The following is a 23,346-nucleotide window of genomic DNA, read 5'->3' as shown; positions in this document are numbered from 1 at the left end:
AGGGTGAAGCTGAATCATAGGTCCCTAGAGGCTACCCCAGCAGATCTGAAGCTCACCTGCTCCCAGATCACCACACACACCAACAACCTCAAAGAAACTCCGGTCCTGTCTCAGCTCGTAACATCCTTCCAAAGTTAACTTATCACAGTCAACAGACATCTGTGTCTCAAAAGAGAAGCAAAGAGGTTTTCCTGGTCTCCGTACGGTATTGATCTCTCCAGTCTCCAATTTGGTCTGAATGCGGACCTCTGGTTGAGTTCTCAAATTGGATTTCACTGTGTATGCTATCTCTGCCTTTAAGCTGCCTTCTTAAAAGGTTAAGCATAACTTAAAAGGTGTGTGTCATGTGTGTGTGTGTGTGTGTGTGTGTGTGTGTGTGTGTGTGTGTGTGAGTGTGTGTGTGTGTGTGTGTGTGTTCATGTGTGCATAATCAAGGAGGTTACATTCTAATGGAACCAAGAGATACTACACTTTGAGTTCCATATTCCTCAGTCCTCCTGTATCAGGTTTGAATCGACTATCGCTTCTTGAAACAGGAAGATGGGTGGAAACTCTCAGATCCGTTAGCTCCACGCCACTTCTAAGGCTCCTTTCCTTTCCTATGATATCCATCCATGCAAAGGAAGTCTTTCCTTTCCAGAACAGATATTTCCCTCCCACTTAAATGACTACCATAGAGGATGCCGAGACAGCTTGCTTTCTGCCACCCAACTCAAGATTTACCTAGAAAGGATTTAGAAATATGGATACTTTTTAATACTGGTAACCCCGTTTTTGCACTCTACAAGAAGAAAGAAAGAAAACTAAAAGCCATACAACTATGCTTGTTGGGTCTCATTATAAGCAAGACCTTAACAAAAGCCAGCAGCCTGTAACTGGTGAGTAGCTAAGTATTCGGTGGCTTACGAGTTCTCTGGGATGTTATAAAGTCATTTAAGTGAGGTGGGATACGCTTACCATAGATTTGAAATTCAAATGCTGAAGGTCAGACATAAGCCACATTACAATTACCTCATGCTCTCTCTATACAAACACTCATATGCCAGATGAACATTTGGAAAACAAAGTGGTTCCTTAATGCACATGGTAAAAAGACCTGAGCCACTTCCTCCCTTACGTTCTATACTTCTGACATTGTTTCCGTGGTACCCACCTCATCATAACTATAAAGCATGGCCATTTCACCCAATGGAGAGGTTTTCCTAGATTCTGTGCAACCTTTGATCTACTCTCAGGCTCTGCTTTGGCCTGAGTGGAGACTTTTGGTTTGGTCTTCAAATTGGCTCTCAAGTGTTCCGCTGCATGTGTTTCCATCTCTGAGTGCACAGACTTCCTAAAAGGCTTTAATGTAATTAAAAAGCCCAGGACTTTGACACACTCCCAAGCCTCAGACAGAGGTGGGATAGATTCAGGCTAAGATGAAAGAGTCTGGGGCCTCCCCCGCAGGAACACACAGCCTTTCATGTTGCCCAGTCACTGTCGCCAGCCCCTCTCCTACACGGGAACCCGAAGGGGAAAGTCCTTGATAGATTTAAGGCCATTTTAAAAGATTTGACTCAACTGAGCAATAAAATATTTCCCATTGTTTATACAAAACACCGCCTCGAAGGCTCCTAGTTCTTACAGCCTGTGCAAAGCCTCCAGAAGTGTGGGAACAATTACACGTGATGGGGACCAGCGGGCAAAGCTCAAATTCCTCACGGTCCTCAGAAGGCCTCATTATGGCTGATTAACAAAGATAATCCTGTACAAAGTCAGGCTCCTTCCAGAGGTCAGGGAAAAGATGCGAATTAATTAGCAATTTGCCAGGTTGTCCGTTCATCTGGGCTGTTCATGGCCACGCTTGCAAGCCAGCAGATTTTCTCAGGAGACACTGGGAGCTATTTTTTAAAATATCATCACTGTATCTCACATATATATACATGAATATATATATCCATGTATATATTTATATATTCATATATATGATATATCTTAGCTTTATATATATTATATATAATATCAATTATACAGTGATGATATATATATTATATCCATACATATAATAGATAGATAGATAGATAGATAGATAGATAGATAGATAGATAGATAGATATTAGGATACTGTAGCTGTCTTCAGACACACCAGATGAGAGCATCAGATCCCATTACAGATGGTTGTGAACCACCATGTGGTTGCTAGGAATTGAACTCAGGACCTCTGGAAGAGCAGCCAGTGCTCTTAACCACTAAGCCATCTCTCCAGCCCACATCACTGTATGTTAAAAACCAATGTAAGATTTTTTTTGTTGTTGTTGTTGTTCACTTGTTCCTTTTTTCATTCTAGAGGAACGATAATAAAAGTCATAGCTTTCAGGCTTATCTACTCAGTGTTACAGGATGTGTTTGTTGATCTAAACTGAGACACATCCCACCCCTGAGCTACTTTTCTTATTATTCCAAACTCTTCACAAACCAGAACACCAACATTCTGGAGCAAGGCAATGAGGATCCAAGATGCATAATCCTGCATGTGTGTGTGTGTGTGTATGTGTATGTGTGTGTGTGTGTGTGTGTGTATGTGTGTGTGTATGTAGTGATGTGGATGGCTCACTTCAGGGAGCAGGCAATGAACATCCCTTTTCAAAGCAGGGCAAACACTTTTTTTAATTTCTAAAAGGCACACAAATCAAATGCAGCAAAAAATAAATCAAATAAATCACATAACTGCTTGTGACCATCTTAGTTACCGGCTTGACTAGCATAAGAAAAGTCTAAATATTTTTGCTAAAGCATGATTGCACATGTGTCTGTGAGGGTGTTTCCAGAGACAACTGGGGTGTTAGTGAACTTAATGGGTGTCTTAGAGTTTTACTGCTGTGAACAGACACCATGACCAAGGCAACTCTTTTTTTTTTTTTTTTTTTTTTTTTTTTTTTTAGATTTATTTACTTATGTATGTAAGTACACTGTTGCTCTCCTCAGACACACCAGAAGAGGGCATCTCATCCCATTACAGATGGTCGTGAGCCACCATGTGGTTGCTGGGAATTGAACTCAGGCCCTCTGGAAGAGCAGTCAGTGCTCTTAACTGCTGAGCCATCTCTCTAGCCCCCAAGGCAACTCTTATAAGGACAACATTTAATTGGGGTTCCAGAGATTCGGTCCATTATCATCAAGGCAGGAACATGGCAGCATCCAGGAAGACATAGTGCAGGAGGAGCTGAGAGTTCAACATCTTCATCTGAAGGCTGCTAGCCCAATACTGGCTTCCAGGAAGCTAGGATGAGCGTCTTAAAGCCCACACCCACAGTGACACACCTACTCCAACAGGGACACACCTTCTAATAGTGCCATGTCCTGGGCCGAGCATATACAAACCATCAAAATGGGAAACACCTTCCCTAAACATTGAATGGTACCCTTCAACACATTGGGGGTCCAAATGGAACAAAATATCAGGAATAATGGAAGCCTGTGAGATTCATGCTTCATCTTAGGCAGATGCAGTGTGTTCTCATCATGGCTCATAGACACCAGACTCAGATGCTCCAGGTTTTCAATGCACATTCACACCTGTCACTCCTTGGGGTTGGGGTGCATGGCTTCTTGGTCTTTTTCAGGCAACCTTTGGACTGAATGAGTAGGTCAGAAAGTCCAGGATTCAGCAACAGTGGTGAATGGAGAAGCCCAGATCCATGTAGTCTGGAAGCCATGAGCACATGCTGTCGATTCACATCCAGAGAGACACAGAAGAGTTAGGGCTGTGCCAGGCACCTACCCCTGCAGACCGTGAAAGATGCACACACACTCTGGCTGCTCCCACACTGGTCAGTAGCGATCTAACTGTATCTGTCTTAGACTGAGGAGTTTCCCAGGATCAGGACTTTCAGTGCTAAGAGCAGGGGAGTCACACAAACCTTCCCCACTGGGTGTGCGGGGAATTAAAGCAGGAAAGTCTAGAGACAAGAAGAGAGAGACATGAGATTTTAGCTACACTCGCTTGTCCATAGTACACGCATCAAATTAAGCAAGGAGCAAGGAAAGATGGTTGGAGCTGTTTTTCAGAGATGAACCAGGCAACCCCCTGAATGCCCGTTTCCCACACTCCTGCCTGGCAGCTGTGAGCCTGACAAAGAGCAAAGTCATTCTGGCAGCATTTCCCTTGCTCGGTGGAGCGCTGGCTGGTTAGCTCAGTAGAACTGGTTGTTATATACCAACCTGGAAAAATGCTTATTGTGTGGAAAAATCAATCAAAAACTGCAGCCTGCTTGTTTATACTCTATAATTGCCATGTTTTTAAAACGTGTGCATCCTTTCAACCTGAGAGTGAACGAGGAAACGTGATAGCAGCTGCAAGGAGCCGAAGGATGTTCGACTTGTTTGGGCTTGATTGGTGTCCGAGTCTTTTAAGTCACATGGTTATAGTACTGTCCTAATGGAAACCTACCTAACAGGCAGGGACACTCGGGCAAGCCAGGTGCTGCAGTTTGACAAAGGGGGGAACAAACCGGTAAACATCCAATACTACCAGTTCCCAGTTTTTCATAGTGACCAGATAAAACGACTTCATGTTGGTTTGTAGATAGTCATTCCAAAACTGAAGCATTCATGATTGAGGGGTTAAGTGATAAGGGTGGCAATTGTCTCTTCACCTTTGATAAAAGGTGGAGGGTGGGCCAGTGGGTGACTCGGCTGATAAAAGCGGCTTGCCACCAAGCTTGAATGACTGATTTTAACCCCCAGAACCTACGCATGGAAGGAGAGAAATTATTTCACTTAATCACTCTCTTATTACATCCATGTGTCCTGTGGCACAATCATCCTCACATATATAGATACATTTAAAAGGTGCAAAAACACAGCACAGTGTTTTAATCTGTATTCTGTGCATCCCTTTAAACATGGAGTTATCCTTACCCACCTTCCTAAGGCAGGGGCTACAGGCAATACAGCCACTGTGTTGTTACAGAAGCCATGAGTATGTGAGGTACTGAGTGACTCTTGGATCCCAGACCTCCACATTCTTACAGCTTCTTCAGAAAGCAGCTGATCCCCATGACTGAGTGACAAGTGTCACCAAAAGCCCCTGGAAACTGCAGATGGGTGAATGTGAAACCCAGTTCTTGCCTCCATCAGCAAGCTTGGGCAGTTTGTCACCTCTCCTGAGGGTGGCTTTCCTTGATTTTTATTATAATTTTGGTTTTGGTGTATATTCATTATAAAAATCCCAGGTTTCATCATGACATTTCTGTACCAGTATATTATGTGTTCTGTTCATTTTACCCCCACGTCACTCTTATCCATCCCTTTCCTTCCTACTTCTTCTCCCTGTTTACACACACACACACACACACACACACACACACACACACACACACACAAACCTATAATGTACATATGAAAGAAAACATCTGATACTTATCTTCTGAGCATAGTTTCTTATAACATAATCTTTCATTCAATGCACCTTCCTGCAAATACAAAATTCTGTTCTCCTTTCTGGCTCAATAAAACCCCGCTGTGTATGTATCTATTCATCATTTGCTTTATCTGCACGTGTTGATGGACATCTAGGCAGAGTCCATAACTTCACTGTTGTAGACAGTGCTTCAGTAAACAGGGATGTCCAAGTGCCTCTGTGGAATGCTCACTTTGGATTCCTCTGGTTATGTACCCAGGTGTGGTACAGCTGTACCATATGGCACTTCTATTTTTAGTTTTCTTGGGAACCTCTTTAATGACTTCCATAATGGATGTGCCAGCTTACACTCCCCCAAAACAACATAGAAAGTTCCATTACCAAGACCACCCCATCCTTGCTTGCCAGCATTTGTCTTCAATTTTATTTTTTATGATGAGAGAGAGAGAGAGAGAGAGAGAGAGAGAGAGAGAGAGAGAGAGAATTTGTGTGTGTGTAGATACACACATGCATGAAAGAAGAGGATAACCCTGAGAATCACTTTCAGGGACTGTCTAATTTTGCTCATTGTTTTCTGTTTGTTTGTTTTTGTTTTTGTTTTTTGTTTTTATTAAGATAAGACTTCTCACTGGCCAAGAAGGGAGGCTAGCTGGCCAGAAGGTTCCAGAAATCTTTCTGTCTCCACATCCCCAGTGCTGGGATTGCAAATGTCTACCTTTCAATATAGTTTTGGTTTGTGTTACCCTGAGGACTACGGATGCTGAAGATTTTTTTCACAAATTTCTTGGATATGTGTACTACTGTTGGGCATTATCTGTTCCGTTCTTTTGATTGGACAATGATTGGATTAACTTTTGGTGTTTAATTTTGGAGTTCTTATTGTAGCATAGATAGTAATCCCCTGTCGGATGTATGGTTGACAGTGATTGCCTCCCATTCTTTAGGCTGTCCCTTTATTGTAAAGGTTTCCTTTGATGTGCAGAAGCTTTTCAATTTTATGTGTCCACTGGTCATTTCTCGCTATTATTTCCTGTGCTAGTGGAGTCTGTTTTTGAAAGTCTTTGCCTGTGTCTACATCCTGAGCATTTCCCAGTGTTTTCGCATAAGTAGTTTCAAAGCTCATACGGGCTTGAGGAGAGGACTTTCTATGCTATGTCTGACCCACTCCCTGATCCCATGAAATCTACTGATGCTTCCAGGGCGGAGAGTCCACTCTTTAAAGTTACTATGTCATGTTATGTGGGATTGCCTGCTGTTTTGTCTAGTCAGGTCCACTCTGACTTCTCTTGGTAACTACACACTGGACATGGCTCCTCGGAGACTGTCACTCGCAGCCGTCTTCTCTGCAGGAAGGACTGGTATACGAATTAGGATGAGAGGCTCAAAGATCTTCACTTACAACTAGGCTGGTGGACAAAGGGACACAGGGGACCCTAAACAGTGTGCAAGCTCTCTGCCCTCTTTTGTTCCTTTCTTTTCTCGGTCCTTCATACATTCTGAGAATTTTGTGACCCATTAATGCCTTTCAACCAATAGTCCCATGTTTCCATTGCTAAAATCTACCAAATCTAGATGCAAGCAGCACTGGACCAGTGCCATTCACGCCTGCGTGCTGAGGCCGGGAACACCATGATGTGAATGTTAACCTCCCAGAGATTCTGCATGCTTTCCTGGGCACAGGCCTGGTGACATTCACACAACAGAAGTGAGAATCAACACAATTATTCACTCAGAACTCCCAGCATGAAACCCGGTGTGCAGTAGTTCAGAGAGTGTGTCTTCTCCAGTGTGCTGATTACCTTACAATGACTTGAAAAGACCCATGACACACTTTAAAAGTAAACCTTCATGTTCCATGATGGTTTATGAACAAGTCATGAAGGTGGGGCCCTTAGCAATGCAAGGGGCCCAGGAGAAGGTTTTTTTTTTTTTTTAACATAAAATGAAAATTCATTTCAGATGAAATTCACACACAGATACTTAGCAGGAGGCCTAACAGCCAGGAAAAATCTTTGCACACACACACACACACACACACACACACACACACACACTCCAACTCTCAAGAGAACAGCCCTCCAAAACTTATTTTATGCACATTACTCATAACACCTCAGTTTTCCTTGAAAAGTTGGAGCCATGAATTATTAAATTATTACTTCTCTAAAAGCACGTAAAAGTCTGGAATTCAACATCTCAAGGATTTTCCCCATAATGAATACTACGCATCTGTGGTAAATGTCACAGAAGGAAAACAAAGCCAGCCTTCTAGAATAACATTAGAACCGAGTTTTATTCTGTCTTGGGAAGTGTGCTAAAGCATCTTAGAGAACTCCCAGAAGGTCAGGGTTATTGATCCCAGTTTAGATGCAAGGAGGCTAAAGTTCAGGTCTGCCAAAGCCTAGACCATGCTTCTAATAACCTTCTTCCACAGTGCACCTCTGCCAATGACCCCTGTTTACAGATACAAAGTTAAACTCACTGGAATATAATCATTCAGAATGAGGCATGCCTGCTTGTAGCTAAGACCACAGGCTCTGCCTATGTTTGTACACTAGCTCTGCACTAAATAGCAAATACACCTCAACTAAACTACTAGGCCTATCCAGCAACAGCAACATTTCCTCACCCATAAAATAGGGATAAAGGCACATAGGAATGAGGAGAATCCTGTGATTTGTGCACACAGTGCTCACAGCATCTAGGTAAGAGAAACAACAACAATGACATCTCAGTAACAATCTCATCATGACCACCTTTGAAGCAAAATACACAACAGCTCAGTATTTTCCAAATGCAATGTGCAGCTAAGGCCATAAGAGTTAGAATCTGACATAGCTGTGCTAGATAGACCGCAGTATGAGATAGACCGCAGTATGAGATAGACCGCAGTATGACAGCCAACTGAAAAGGCTTGTAAAGGCCACGTGAAATATGCAGACAGAAGTCTTGAACTCCAGCCCTGACCTTAGCAACCAGGCCTGTGCTCACTGAGCAAGCTTTGTTATATCACTAACTCATTCTGAGCTCCAGATTCTCCTGGAACAGTAGAATACCTATAGCTCAAAGGGGTTTTTTTTTTGGGGGGGGGGGATCATGTCATCCATAAAAGCTTCCTGTAATCTGAAGAGCAGGGTTCTACCGATGCCATCGTTCCTCCTTATCAAGTGCAAAGGCAAACTTTAATTATAGAATTCTACTACAGTACAAAGGTCTGTGCTGGGTGCCTGAGACCTGCATTCATGTGTTCATTAGCATGATGCATGGCAGAGCAAGAACGTGGGGTAGATGTCTATCACATTACAGGCCTACCAGGAGGCAGAGAGCGAGGCCAGAATAATAAATTACCTTCCAAGACCCATCCTACTGACTTATCTCTGCCAACCAAGCCCCACTTCCTAAAGGTTCCACAACCTCTAAAATTAGTACCACCAGCTCCAGAGGGAGAGCGTGAACTTGTGAGGGACATTTCTGATTCAAGGCCCTAACAAATGCTAACCCACAGCATCATCCTAACTAAAGAGGAGTCTTTGGATATGACAGGTCATGAAGGTGGGCCCAGGGGAGTGCTTTTTTTAAAACATGTGACTATCCCAGAACGAAGCAGGTTGCATTCCTAAGAGAACCCTGGCTGCAGCCAGCCACACTGGCAGGCAATCTTGAAACTGCAGAACAAAGTCCTTTTGTTTTCAGATTTCCCAATCTACCAAATATGCAATAGGAGCCCAAAGTCCAACAGGGAAACCTGAACAACCTGCACTCTTCCTACCCCTTAGCCACAGCGAGCTCCCCTCAGCCCCAGACATGGCTCTATACTTCCCTAGTGTCCTCACACACAGACCTTAGAGTGGTGGTCTCTTACAGTCGACATTAGTGCTGATATTTTCTTTTTATTTTTAAGAAAAGAAAAAATATATATTTGTCTGTATCCATGTCTCCGTAGGAAAACACAAAACAACAACAACAACAACAACAAAAAAAAAAAAAACAACAACAACAACAAAAAAAAAAAAAACCACTAGTCTTAATCCAACCCAGCTGATTTCTCTCCTCCCTTTCCTGGACCTGCAGGCAGTTGGGTGTCCCTTCCAGCTGGATGGAAGGGAAGTGGCCTTTTGTCTCTGATGGAGCTGAGAGCATTCTCACTTAGATATGTGATGTGGTGTTTGTTTGACTGTTCAATCAGTGCATGCTTGTCCAACAGGCAAATATTTATACAGGCAGCTGAGGGGCCAACCACCTGGGAACAGATATAAGAAAGGGGTGCCCCTTGTCCTGATGCAGCTGACGTTCCTAAACTTTGCAAAACAATGGACAATCAGAAGAGGAGAGGCAGGCTCAGCTTGCTCTTTCATGCTTGATGTTTTCCTCAGAAGAGTGGCCAACACTAGTCAGTTTCCCTCTGGCCTTTCTGAAAGGCTAGTCATGTTAATAACTGACACCATAAACATTTCAGATTCTCAAAGTACATAAATCAGCAGTTCACTGAGGGAGTAACTCAGCAAGGAAGTTGCTTTCTCCTCTAAGGGGATAGTGGTTTTATTGGGTCTAAGTCTTAAGGTCATAGTCAGATACCCTGCAGGAGCACCCCACAGCCCCAGAAGAGCACCCCCACAGAGCCATCCAGAGAGGCTCCATGCTCTCTCAGCCTAGACTTTGCCTCAAACAATTTAGGGGTGCCACAAGGCAACCAGGGTAGAAAGAGGGGTGTATGCTCCTCTATAACCAAGAAGGGGTTTGAGCCAGAACTGCATACAAAGGTTCGTTTTGGCATGTTCTCATTGCCACAAATATAAAAGAGTAAGAGAAAAGAAATGAGATGAAGCCCACTTACAGACCTGAACTTGACCAGCAGACAGCCCAAAGCTGTCTCCTGCTGTTCTGACTGCCTGTCCCCTCAGTAGGAAAATTACAGAAATGTTGCTGGAGGCAGCTTGGGCCCCTTGGTACAATGGAAAAGCAAATTGGTCTTTTGTGTGAAGGGTGGGTTTTTGTTGTTGCATTTTTCGATGAAAGATTTATGCTTGCATTTTGGCCCATTCACAATACATCATAATGCTTTGCAGACAAACTTATGCTCTTTTCCCAATGATCTAGTGACCTTAATCTCTAACATTTTGTGGTTTCCTGTTTGGGGAAATGATTGAACAGAAGCCTAAGCTATTCCAGGCTGCACAGCATTCCCAGCGGGCCTCTATCTGTCTTACTTTTGAATGTCCTCCTGTTCACTAATCAAAAAAAAAAATCTTTTAAAAGAAACTTTTCCTACAGATGCTAAATCATCGAAACCCCGACAATGCAGTTCTCCAGGATTCCTTTTTTTTTGGCTGCTTTTCTTATCATTCTTCTATTACAGTCTCCAAGGTGGTTGGCAATTCTTTCTGCTTGAAGCAATTAGCAGGACCCACTGGTGCCTTGCCTCTGAACGGAGAGAATTAATTGCACTAATATCCAGCGCAACAAAAGATGATTCCCGAAGGTTTCTTTAAAGGATGATCCCCAAAGCACTGAGGAGCAAAAGAAAAACTTGAATTCAACTGAGGAGTACAACATTTAAGAACTGTTCTGACTGGAGGAGGAGCTAGTACCTTTCTTGGACAAAGACTTGGCTCCAGTGGTCATGGTTCACAATCTTGGCCCTTCTCCTTCCTCAGTTTTTCAGGGACTCAGGGGTATATTACACAGAAAGTCTGAGTCCCCAAGGTTACTTGGAAAGGACTAAGGCAGAACAGTAATACAATTGTTGAATGAAACAGTAGTCAAATCTGCAGCCAGGTCATTCTTAAAATGAGAGATTTTTCTTCTGAGTTTAGGCAAAGGAGAAGACAAGGAGACAAGGTAAGCGAGCTGGGAATAACTACTCTCTTGCCCGCCGCCATTCTGTCACTGGCTGGGTTTTGCCAAGGAAAATGAAGAAAACTGAAAGTGAACAACGGGCCCAAGAGGGTGTCCAGTGGTTACACAAACAGTGCCTTTCAGCCAAAAAGTGATCACCACTGCTCACAAGCTCTCGCTAAATCACTGAGCTGCAGTGGTGGGGAGCAAGAGGCAGAGCCAACTTGAAGCATTCAGGAAGCCAGCATTCCAACACAGGCCTTACCAACTACCTGGAACAACACAAAGATGTTCAATAATGACCTTCTGTTATGTTGTTCTCCTAAATTTGAATATGAAAGTCCTGGTGGCCTCTTCTAGGGGACATTTTCTCTCCTTGTTGATTACTTATCTCTCGAGAATGCCCACTGACCATCATCGATAAATGCATTTGAATGAGTAAGACACACCCCCAAGAGTAAACCTCTCCAGTCTCACAAATCTTTCCCCCTAAAGGAGTGTCTTGTTACCAGAGGGCAACCTCAAGGTCATGTTCGAAGGCCAATTCCAAGGGCAACAATACCCTTCTAAAAGAGAGCCAAGGAGCCAATTTCTTTCCACATCATGAAATGTATTTAATTAACATGTATACATTTGCACACAAAGTAGCCAATCAGAAACAAGCCTGCTCCCACCCCTAAATGCTCAAATTTCTAGGTAGTTAAATTTGTAGCACCAATCTGTGCTGTTAATAGAGTAGTGAGTGTTAAAAATGGAGCCAGTCCAAGCTTTATAAGTCCAACACACATACACACAAAGAGAGAGAGAGAGAGAGAGAGAGAGAGAGAGAGAGAACTTAGAACTTTGAACATTTATACAAAGTAACCAATATAAAAAACCTCAATGATTTATTAGTATTTGCTGCAACCCAATGTATCATTTTATATGTGTGTATATGTGTGTATATAATTATACAGTTAGTTAGGGTCAGTATATTATCAAAATTGATTTCATTGCTACTCACATTTCCAATGAACCTCCTAGAAAATGTGATATGTGTGCCTTGGACTCAGTTTCAGTTATGAGGCACTAGTGTGCCCTGTGTTAAGTTTATGCTATAAAGAACTGATTCCTCTGCCATAGCTGCCAAATGACAGAAGTAGGTTTCCACATCAGCCATTCTTAGCTGCAATCTGCAGTGTCATCAAGCTCGAGTAAGGCACCTGGAGACATGGCACTGTAGGGGTGCAGGAGATAGTCCATACTATGTCTGCCAACGTGGAGTACATGAGCTGCACATGCAAATACACACACACACAGAGACATACACACAGAGACACACACACAGACACACACACACAGACACACAGAGAGAGACACACACACACACAGACACACACACAGACACACACACAGAGACACACACAGACACACACACACAGACAGACACACACACACACAGAGACACACACACAGACACACACAGACACACACACACAGACAGACACACACACACACAGAGACACACACACAGACACACACACAGAGACACACACAGAGAGACACACACACAGACACACACACAGACACACACACACAGACACACACACAGACACACACACAGACACCCACACGGACACACACACACAGACACACACAGAGACACAGACACACACACAGAGAGACACACACAGACACACACACACAGACACACAGAGACACACACAGACACAGACACACACAGAGAGACACACACAGACACACACAGAGAGACACACACAGAGAAATACACACACAGACACACACACACAGAGACAGACACACAGAGAGAGAGACAGACACACACACACAGAGACAGACACAGAGAGAGAGAGACAGACACACACACACAGAGACACACACAGACACAGACACACACAGAGAGACAGACACAGAGAGAGAGACACAGACACACACACAGACGCACACAGACACACACAGACACACAGACATACACACAGATACACACACAGACACATACAGAGAGACAGACACAGAGAGAGAGACACAGACACACACACAGACGCACACACAGACACAGACATACACAGAGAGACAGACACACAGAGAGAGAGAGACACAGACACACACACAGACGCACACAGACACACACACACACACACACCCTGCACCCTATGGACTCCTGATCCTCTGCCATTACCACTGTTCTCAAATTCAAAGGTAATAGTCTTGCTTGCTAGATATGGAGAGGTTTCCCCAGATGGTGTGAGGAGCAGACCCACGGGCAGCATGGCAAGGGAGTCCCATTTCCCAGCTAGAGTTACCCCAGTCCCAGAGGACAACAGCATGGCTTTGCTGAGGGAAAATCCTAAGCAGCCTGCACAGGACATCAATAGAAACACTGAAGCTCTCAAGAGGAGTAGGGGGGGGGGGTGCTCAGTGTTCAGTGAGCAGAGCGTTCATGGCTTGCAGACCACCGTGGACTCCCGCTCGCCCACTGGCACTCTCTTCTCCCATAACATGCTTGCCTTTCAGTTTGAGAGGATATGGTTCTCTGTGAATGGAGATTGTCCTCTTTTACAAGGGGACTGAGCATGCGAGCAAGCAGGCATTCCTCTAAAGAGCCAGGGGAACCACTTCCAGGAGTCCAATTCCCATCTGAAGAGATCAGTCCCTAGAGCCCACCCAGGGGCGCAGCAAAGTTAACTTCACAAAAGAAATTGAGTAGCTGGCTTTTCCTTATCAAAGAGACAGTTTTTATCTCCACCGGAGACCCGGTGTCAGTCAGGTACAAGAACCTCTTCCCTACACTCTCAAAGGTGCTATTCATCACACTTACCCCATTAGCTTGCAATTAGGTTGGGGTGGCTCACTTTCTTCCAAAAGTACAGCTCCCTCATTTGGAGAATAAAGCATCCCTTTCCCCATTCTTTCCAGAAAATGTCAAACAGGCTAAAAAGATGGCACGAATCACTGTAACAAATACAGAGACTGTCTGGAGGCTGCAGAGACAAATTGAGCAGCAGACTGATAAAAGGCCATTGGGGGGGTTAGAGCAGGAAAATCAGGCCAGGAAGGTCAGGGGCACATCCCTAGGGTCCAGCTTTCATTCAGTCACATGTCACATAGGAATCCTGCCCTTGGTTACCTTGACTGTTCTCCTATGACAAGACTTGTTTCCTATAACAATAGCACCAACAGTTAATAACAGATTGGCCCACGGCGAGGGTGAGGTTGAAAAGCTCCCACTCTATAGGCTGGGCAAATCCTTCAATAAAATCCTCTTAGGAAGAGCCCTGCTGGTTGCTGGTCTGGCTTCTTCCTTGTATAGTGGGAAGTATAGGAAGCCTGTTTTCTCTCCCCATTTATAGACCAGAGCCAGCTGTCACTGAATTAAGTTATGGGTTCTCAGAAGAAGAAATACAGGGCTGAGTCAGACTGAATGAAAAATAGTTTGCAGAATGATGGTGATGATGATGGTGGAGGTAGTAGTGGTGAAGGAGGTGGTGGTGGAGAAGGAGGAGAGGGTGGTGATGGTGGGAAGTGGGGGTAGTGGAGGAGGAGAAAGAGAAGGAGGTGGTGGTGGTGATAGTGGTAGAAGAAGAGGAGGGGACGGTGGAGGTGATGGAGGTGACGGGTAGGAGGTGTGGTGAATGGAGAAAGCAAACAAAACATAGGCATTAGCTTTGCATCCTGACTCTAGACGGACAAGTGACTATTTAGCATACAGACCCTGTTAGTATCCCAATCTAAATATTAAATATGAGTAAAGGTTATTATTTTGCTTTTTAAAAAAAAAATTAAATGATATTTAATGTCTCCTTCCCCATCCCAGGGGTGGTGTTAGACATTTCTTTGAGATCCACTGAATTCCATGGAATGTTCCAGTCCTTTTGATCATCCTCATAGTCGTTTTGCACAACCTCGGACCCTTCCCACACCATCTTTGCGAAGTCATCTGACAGAGTTTTCTCTTTGTAGCAGTTGTCTTTTAAGGCCACTGGGTTTAAATAGGTACCTCTCTCTCTCTCAGTTTACCAGCCATCAGCTCTCTGGCTCCACAAAACGAATTCTGTCGTTTATTATCTTTCTTTCCAAACTCCCTTCACTCTGCTCTACTTGGGTGAGTCCAGTGTTGCCCTAAACAACAATGTACTTTTTACAAAAAAAGAAAAAAAAGAAAGAAAGAAAGAAAGAAAGAAAAGAAAAGAAAAGAAAAGAAAAGAGTAAAAGAAAAGCCCTGGCAAAATGGCAGCGTTCACTAAGCAGAACAACTGAACCAAGCCATTCCCAGGTAAATATGTCATTGGATGGCTTGATGCAATAAGAGAGTAACATTTCATGCTGGCTTGCAGCATCTTGAGCATTTTATGATACTTAAATTTAGGGACTGATCATGAAAAGGTACTACCTACATTCAGGTGAAATTGTATTATTTCATAACTATGGCCATTCTCTCCCTTTTGTTTGCTGACATGCGTAATGATTAAAGTAAATGTTGCAAGGCCTGAAGATACACCTCACACAAGCAATTCATTCAATTCACTGCAGGTTTTGCTCGGATTGTGACCAGCGAGGGTAAACTGACTTCACAAGGACCCAGCAGGGAGAAATGACTTCTGTGCCTACACTAATTTTATGTGACTCTAAAGGGACAGTTGCTCGTCTGTGGTAGCCTAGGCTGCAGGAATAAGGAAAGAATGACTCTGGATGACCATCCTCCTCCTTCATTCTGTTCACTGGAAGTTATCTTCTCTTTGCTGAAATTTCTCAGGGAACAGTACTAACACTGCTTTCACTATCTTCAGAGGGCATGAAAGAAGGGGCCTCCATCAGTTTAAGGTCAGTAAAGTCTGCTCCCCTTCCCCCCAGCCCCCAGTGGCTCAAAGATGCCTGGATCCAACCAATAATTGAAAAACTGGTCTCATTTCAATGTGAATGTTTTTCTTGGAATGGTCTGTCATTCATCAGACGCAGACCCCTGGCCCCCTAGTACCATTAACATGTGTCACTAGAAGATGTTCTTAAGGAAATACAAACAATTGAAATGAGTGCTAAAACAAGCTAAACTAGAAAGGTGTAGCCTTTCAACTTCTAAGTCACGTTCATTAATCAGGGACTACTCAGCCCTAAAGGAAGCTCTTTCGATAGCCTCGGTAAGTAAATAAAACACCAGTGGTCCGGGCGTTAAGGTTTCAGTCTGCTAGTGAAGCTGAGAAATGTTAGGACCCCGAACTCTGAAGATGCAATTAAGGGACATTTAATGAGCTGTAGAATGATACATGACAGGGAAATGTAACTTTATATTTACAATTTCCTGACTAGATGAACTTTTAAACACAGCACATTAAGCTCTATCCTGAGGCCACTTAGCTTTTAAAAGCACAAGTGTGTATTGGTGAGAATGGCCATTTAGCTAAGATACCTTCTCCAACATGGTCACCGCTGGCTGACTTGCAAGAGAGGCGGGTTCTCGCTCAAGGGCATTGTGTAGGACTGGGCCCCACTGGCTTGGTTAGAGCAATCTGTAACTCCTGTTTTCACACAGAGAGGTTCACATGGTCACGGCTGCCTTTTGGATATGCAGCCCACACACTTTTGAGGGAGATGAGAACTACCACCAGATGAAGGGACGTTGAAAACATTTTCATAACTTTTCTGGCAAATGAGCACAAGGAAATGTCTTGTCTATAAAGAACCAAAGAGGACCAAGGAAACTTTCCAAAGAGCTGAAGTTTCAAGCCAGCAGCTCTATGGATGAATATGGGTGGCGGCATTTCTGAGATGGCAGAGATGTGCTATTTGCTGGACACCAATTCTATTGTTTAAAAAAAATCAGTATAGAACCTCTAATCTATATTACAAGAATATTTATATTTGACTTGTTTGTAAACGCTGTTGAAATAAGGGTTATATTGTATAACACATACAGTATAATCAACGGTAATTAAGGTGGTAAATAATTTGTACTTATCATTTACTATATACATGAACAGTCCACCTTTCTTCTTTCTGTCACTCCACTTTTTATTTCCTTCCTCCATTCTTTCCAAAATAACTGCATGCCACTATATACTTCTCACTAGGACAGACAACTAGGGATAGCAGCACCTTTAATGGGGCGGGCCATGGCTGGGTGATTTTTAAGCTTCCCCAGTGCTCCAAATGTAAAGGGAGGCACGAGAATCACAGCTGCAGTGGAGGTAGAGCGTTGGGACAACAGGAAAGGGAAGATTAAAGGAAGCAAAGTGTATTAGTGACATCTGCGATCCATCAAGACTTTTATCGCTTCCTCTGTTCCCGTGACAATTCTTTTTCCATTTATTAAGGGGTATTGAGTTGTCTGCCATGCACCTGGCCCTGGACCAAAATATGGATCTAGAGTAGTGCACCAGGAGGGGCCCAGCTGCCCCAAGAATGTGTACTTCCTATAAGATAAAATACATTTTTGCAGGTCTGAAATAAAAGGGAAGGGGGATTTCAAATTCCAAGAACTTTGACTTCTGACCCTGAATGATCTTTAACACCACCACCGAAACGATGTAATAGCATATAATTTACAGGGCTAATCACAGGCCCAGCACTTGGCTCAGAGGCAGGCACAAAAGATCATGCTAGTAGTTACCTGCTATTTGGGATTATGGGATCATTTTGTATTAGTAAGGGAAGATGTCAGAATTAGCTCTGATGGTAGATCAGGGTTTGGGTTTTTTTTTTTTTTTTTTTTTTTTTTTTTTTTCTCCACCATACTGCCTCATAATTCTTTGCATCAGGTTGAGAGGATTTCAGGTCATTTTCCCACAAAGCAGCCCAAATGCTTACTACAATGGTGCAAATTAACTCTTTGCATAACAGTATCAAATGTGGCTTCATTAAAATTCATACACATACACAATGGGTGCGTGCTTGTGTATGTGTGTGGTACATGCTGAAGATAAGCAGTATCATAGCTTATCCAAAAATTTAGAAACATAATATAAATCATACACATTCCATCCACTGGGTACATTGAACTGTGCATCCAAGAGGATGCAGCCCTGCCCACTGAACTTACGAACATGGCCTGATGGGAGGCTCCATCTCTACCCATCATTCTAGCAAGAACTACACAAGAGGGGCTCCAGGCTTGCCTACATTTTCTTATACTTAAAAACATCTGGAAGTGGGGTTGGAGAGATGGCTCAGTGGTTAAGAGCACTGGCTGCTCTTGCACAGGTCCTGGGTTCAATTCCCAGCAACCATATGGTGGCTCATAACCATCTGTAATGGCATCTGATGCCCTCTTCTGGTGTGTCTGAAGAGAGTAACAGTGTGCTCACATACATAAAATAAACAAATCTCTGAAAAAAAAATCTATGGGGCTTCAGTCCTGCTTCTCAAGATGATGGGGTCAGTGTACCAGGGAAGCTTCAGCCCCACCCATTGCCCTGTGAGGTCAGCATGCCATTGAAGCTTCAAGTCTACCAGCCATCCTAGTGAGGACTCTACACCCATTGAGGCTTCTGTCCTATCATTACCCCAGGGAACAAGGTGCCGGGCACCTGGGAATCTCTAGTTCTAGCCATTGTCCAAGTGAAGAGTGTATGTCCATGAGGCTCCAGCTCTGTCTGTCATACCAGTGCAGTCAGTCTATTCCTCTCATTGCCCCAATGTGGTCAGCATACCCATAAGGCTTTGGGCCCAGTGTTCACGGGGGTGCTAGAAGGTTCAAGACCTACTTGTCATCCCTGAGAGGATTATAGATCCATATGGCTTCAATGCCATCCATTTCCCTAAGGAAGACTATCAGAATCTAGCCCATAGGTGTCACTTGGGTGGGATGAGGAAACCTAGGGGGGGCGGGGCTCCACGGGAAAACCAGATGATAACAATAACATAAGGAAGAAATACTAAAGAAAACCCAAAAGTGAAATATTAGAAATGAAAAATGCAGGAAGTCAAATAACTCTGTGGAAAGGCCTCACTAACAGACGGGAGGATGGGAGGATGGGAGGATGGGAGGATGGGAGGATGGGAGGAAAACATAAGGTTGAAGACAAGATAGAAATGTTGGAACATTCCAACAAGAAGGAAGATAAATCAGTAAGGCATTTGTCAAGATATTTTGGGAAAGTATGAAAAGATCAAATCTAAGAATCGTGGACATAAAAGGAAGTAAAGTACTCTATTCCAAAGGCAAGGAAAACATACTCCCAAACTAGGGAAAGAAATGCCCATCAGGATATAGGGGGCATTCAAGATATCAGACAGACAAGATCAGAAAAGGACTGTCCCTCATTACCTTAGACGTAAACTATTAATTTATGTAGGAGAAAATGCAGGCATGACTGGCTGGCCAGCCTACATAGACCACTGAGCTTCTAAATAAGAAGAATGGCACACCATGCTCCGGAAGTCCGAACACCGAGTTCTGAAGTAGCGAGAGTAGCTGGTCATTGGCCTGCAGAGGAGTCTGCACTCTCCGGTCTCCTCTAATGTGCTTTTTTGTGCATAGACGTCCTGGTGGTCTGAGCGCGCCCTCTCTAATCCTCCCAATCACAGTCGTAGGCTTCCACTATGTAAGTGGTTCCTTATGTGCAATAAGCATAGTCTGTTCCTTGAAACTTTCTCTGGAGTGGTTTGTGTTTACTGAACCACAGGCATTGTTGTCTCTTCGGGGGACACCCCTTTAACAGGGACACATGCAGAACTACACCAATCTTGAAAGCAGCAAGAGAAACACTGACTCACATGTAAAGGGAGATCTACCAGAACAATAGCTCATCTGACAACTGAAACTTTTAGAGTCTAGAGGGCTTGAAATGATGACTTTCAGGGTTTGAAAGATAACAACAAGGATTACTCCAGACCTAGCAAAGACAACTGTTTTTCTGAAGAAGAAACTTTCCATGATAAAAACAGGATTAAGAAATTTATGACCACTAAGCCTACAGAAGATCCTTGAAGACTGAAGAGAAAGATGGGGCCACAAAAGAAGAATAAACTACTCTTGAATAACAGTTAAGCAAGAAAGGAATAGGAAGACTGGCAAATATTGCCACCCACTCCCACTCCAAATGGCAGAAAATAATATGTAGCTTTCCATACTAACTCTGAATATTAATAGTCTCAATCCCCCCATATGAAGACAGAGACTAGCCGATCGTTGTAACAGGTAGCAGACTGGATAAAAAGGTCAGTGTCCCTACAGAGACAACTAAGTTCATAAAGGCACTTGCTGTCAGCCTGGCAATCTTGAGTTCGGTCCATGGAACCCATGTGATGAAAGGGAAGAACTTCCTCTCACAAATTGTCCTCTTCCTCATCCACACAAGCTTGGCACCCCCACCCAGCAAAATTAATTTAAAAAATCAACAGGAGGATTCATCTATTTGTTGTTGCCAAGAAACAGATCTCGTCACAAAGGATAGAGATGCTCCCTTAGGGTGAAAGAGGATGCAAAAATCTATCCCAAAGCAAATGGACCCCGGAAACAAGCCAGTCTTACTGTTCTAATATCTGACAAAATAAACTTGAAACAAAAACTAGACAGAAGAGATAAATAAGGTTACTTCATGCAGCTTAAGGGGAAAACCCATCAAGAGAACACTACAATTCTGAGCACATATACCGATCATCGGTGTACCTGATTGCATAAAGCAAATGTTACTAACAAAACAGATCAACCTCAACACAGTAATCATGGTTACTGTGATGCCCTACTCTCACCAATAAAAAGACATTAACCTGACATAAGAAAAACAGAAAGTCGGGTGTGGTAGGTGCTGTAATCCCAGTACTATGGAAGCAAGCACATGTAGATCTCCGTGAGCTCAACGCCAGCCTGGTTTACTTAAAATGATGCAGGCCGGGGCTGGAGAGATGGCTCAGCAGTTAAGAGAACTAACTGCTCTTCCTGAGGTCCTGAGTTCAATTCCTAGCAACCACACGGTGCCTCACAACCATCCGTATAGGGATCCGATACCCTCTTCTGGTGTGTCTGAAGAGAGTGTACCCCACATACATAAAATAAATAAATTAGAAAGAGAGAGAGAGAGAGAGAGAGAGAGAGAGAGAGAGAGAGAGAGAGCTATCTAGGCCAGTCAGGGTAACATAGTGAGACCTTGTCTTATAAAAACAAATACCCAAATAAAATAAATTCATAAATTGAAATAAACAGAGAAACATCTAAATTAAATGACATCATGGGTCAAATGTCCTTAACAGACCTCTACAATTATTCCACACAGTGCAGAGCACACATTCTTCTCAGCAGCTCATGGATCATTCTCTAATTAGATCATATCTTAAAACACAAAGCAAGTCTTCACAAACACCGGAAAGTGAAATAACTTCGTGTGTTCTCTCTGTTTGCAATGCGACAATGGACAGGTCATTAGCAGGAGCACCTACAGAGCGCGCACAAAATCTCGTCTCGGAGATGCGATAACGCCATTGAATGGGTGCTTGAAGAAATCAAGGAGAAAGTCAATATGTTCCTAGAAACTGAAAATAACAACCTTGCAAACTAAAAAATACAGGTTCTTAAGAAGGAAGCTTATCACTGTAAGTGCCCATATTAAGAAATCAGAGAAATTGCAAATAAGTAACTTATTTATATATCCTAGGGAACTGGGAAAACAAGAACAAGCCAGGCCTCAAATCAGTGGAACCAAAGTAATAATAATATCAGGACAGACATTACCAACCTGTAAATGAAAAAAAAAAATCAATGAAACAAAGAGTCAATTCTTTGAAAGAAATAAATAAGATTGACAAAGCCTTAGGCAAGCTAAACAAAAGGGAGAGAAGCCATAAGCTGACAAAATTAGAGATGAAGGGGAGAGGTTGTGAAAGATGCTGATGAAAGTCAGAGCTCACTAGGGCACACCTCGAAAGTATATATTTTATAATTTGGAAAATCTAAAACAAGTGGGTAAAATTTTAGATGAAATGATGTCCCCAAACCAAGACAATTTAAAGTGATCTACACCAAGCAGGGAGACCAATATCAAAACCAATTCTTCCACCTAAAAGTAAGTCACAACTTAGACGGATTCATGGCTAAACCCATCAGACCTTCAAAAACCTAATACTAATGCGTCCCAAAGAATTCCATAATGTAGAAAAAGAAGGGACACTACCAAATTCCTCTGACAAAGCCAGCATTATCCCAACACCAAAACTGCATAAAGAGACAACAAAAAGACAAAACAAAAACATGAAGATTAATCTTCTCAATGAACATAGCTGGAAAAAAGTCAACAGAATACTTGCAAAACACTTTCAAGAATTGTTCATCATGATCAAGTACATCTGATTGTTGACATTCCTTAGGGTTCAACAAATGGGACACATCAGCAACTGGACTCAAAGACAAACAGTACAAGGTCATATCAATAGATCTGCACCTATCAGAAAACGCTTTGAACAAAGTCCATCATCCTTTCATGACATATCTACACTACTACTGGGATAGCCCAAGAATTCTGTTTTTCACAACAGAGATATCTGTTCATCCACATTTATTGCTGCTCTGTTTATTATGGCAAGGAAATAAGATCTATCCGCAAATGAATCAATAATTATATACAGTGAAATTTCACTCAGCCGCAAAGAATAATTAAGTTATAAAATGCTCAGGAAAGTGGATAGAACTGTAATTTTTCTATTAAGTGAGTTGACACAGGCTCAGAAAGGTAAACACAGAATGTTCTTTCTCATATGTTGATCTTAGCTTCTAGTGTGGTGTGTGTGTGTGCGTGTGTGTCTGTCAGTGTGTGTGTCTCTGTCATTGTGTGTGTCTGTCTATGTGAGTGTGTGTCTGTGTATGTGTGTGTCTCTGTCAGTGTGTGTGTGTCTGTCATTGTGTGTGTCTGTCTATGTGTGTGTCTGTCTGTGTGTATGTGTGTATGTGTCTCTGTGTGTGTCTGTGTCTGTGTGTGTATCTGTGTGTATCTGTATGTATGTGTGTGTCTGTGTCTGTGTGTGTATCTGTGTGTATGTGTCTATATGTGTGTGTCTGTCTCTGTGTATCTGTGTGTATGTGTGTGTGTCTCTGTGTGTCTGTGTGTGTATGTGTGTATGTGTCTGTGTGTATGTATCTGTGTGTATCTGTGTGTATGTGTCTATATGTGTGTGTATATATGTGT

General features: G+C 43.0%; 1 protein-coding gene across 1 annotated transcript in view; it reads right to left on the bottom strand.

Annotated features, from left to right (window-relative positions):
- Cpvl (carboxypeptidase vitellogenic like) overlaps positions 1–23,346 on the bottom strand; it is a 102,754-nt gene that overhangs the window by 24,212 nt on the left and 55,196 nt on the right. The window lies entirely within an intron of this gene.

Source organism: Arvicanthis niloticus, chromosome 15, assembly GCF_011762505.2.
Source record: "Arvicanthis niloticus isolate mArvNil1 chromosome 15, mArvNil1.pat.X, whole genome shotgun sequence".
Classification (NCBI taxonomy): Eukaryota; Metazoa; Chordata; class Mammalia; order Rodentia; family Muridae; genus Arvicanthis; species Arvicanthis niloticus.
The sequence above is the reverse complement of the archived record's forward strand: the minus strand, read 5'-3'. Positions and strand labels throughout refer to the sequence as shown.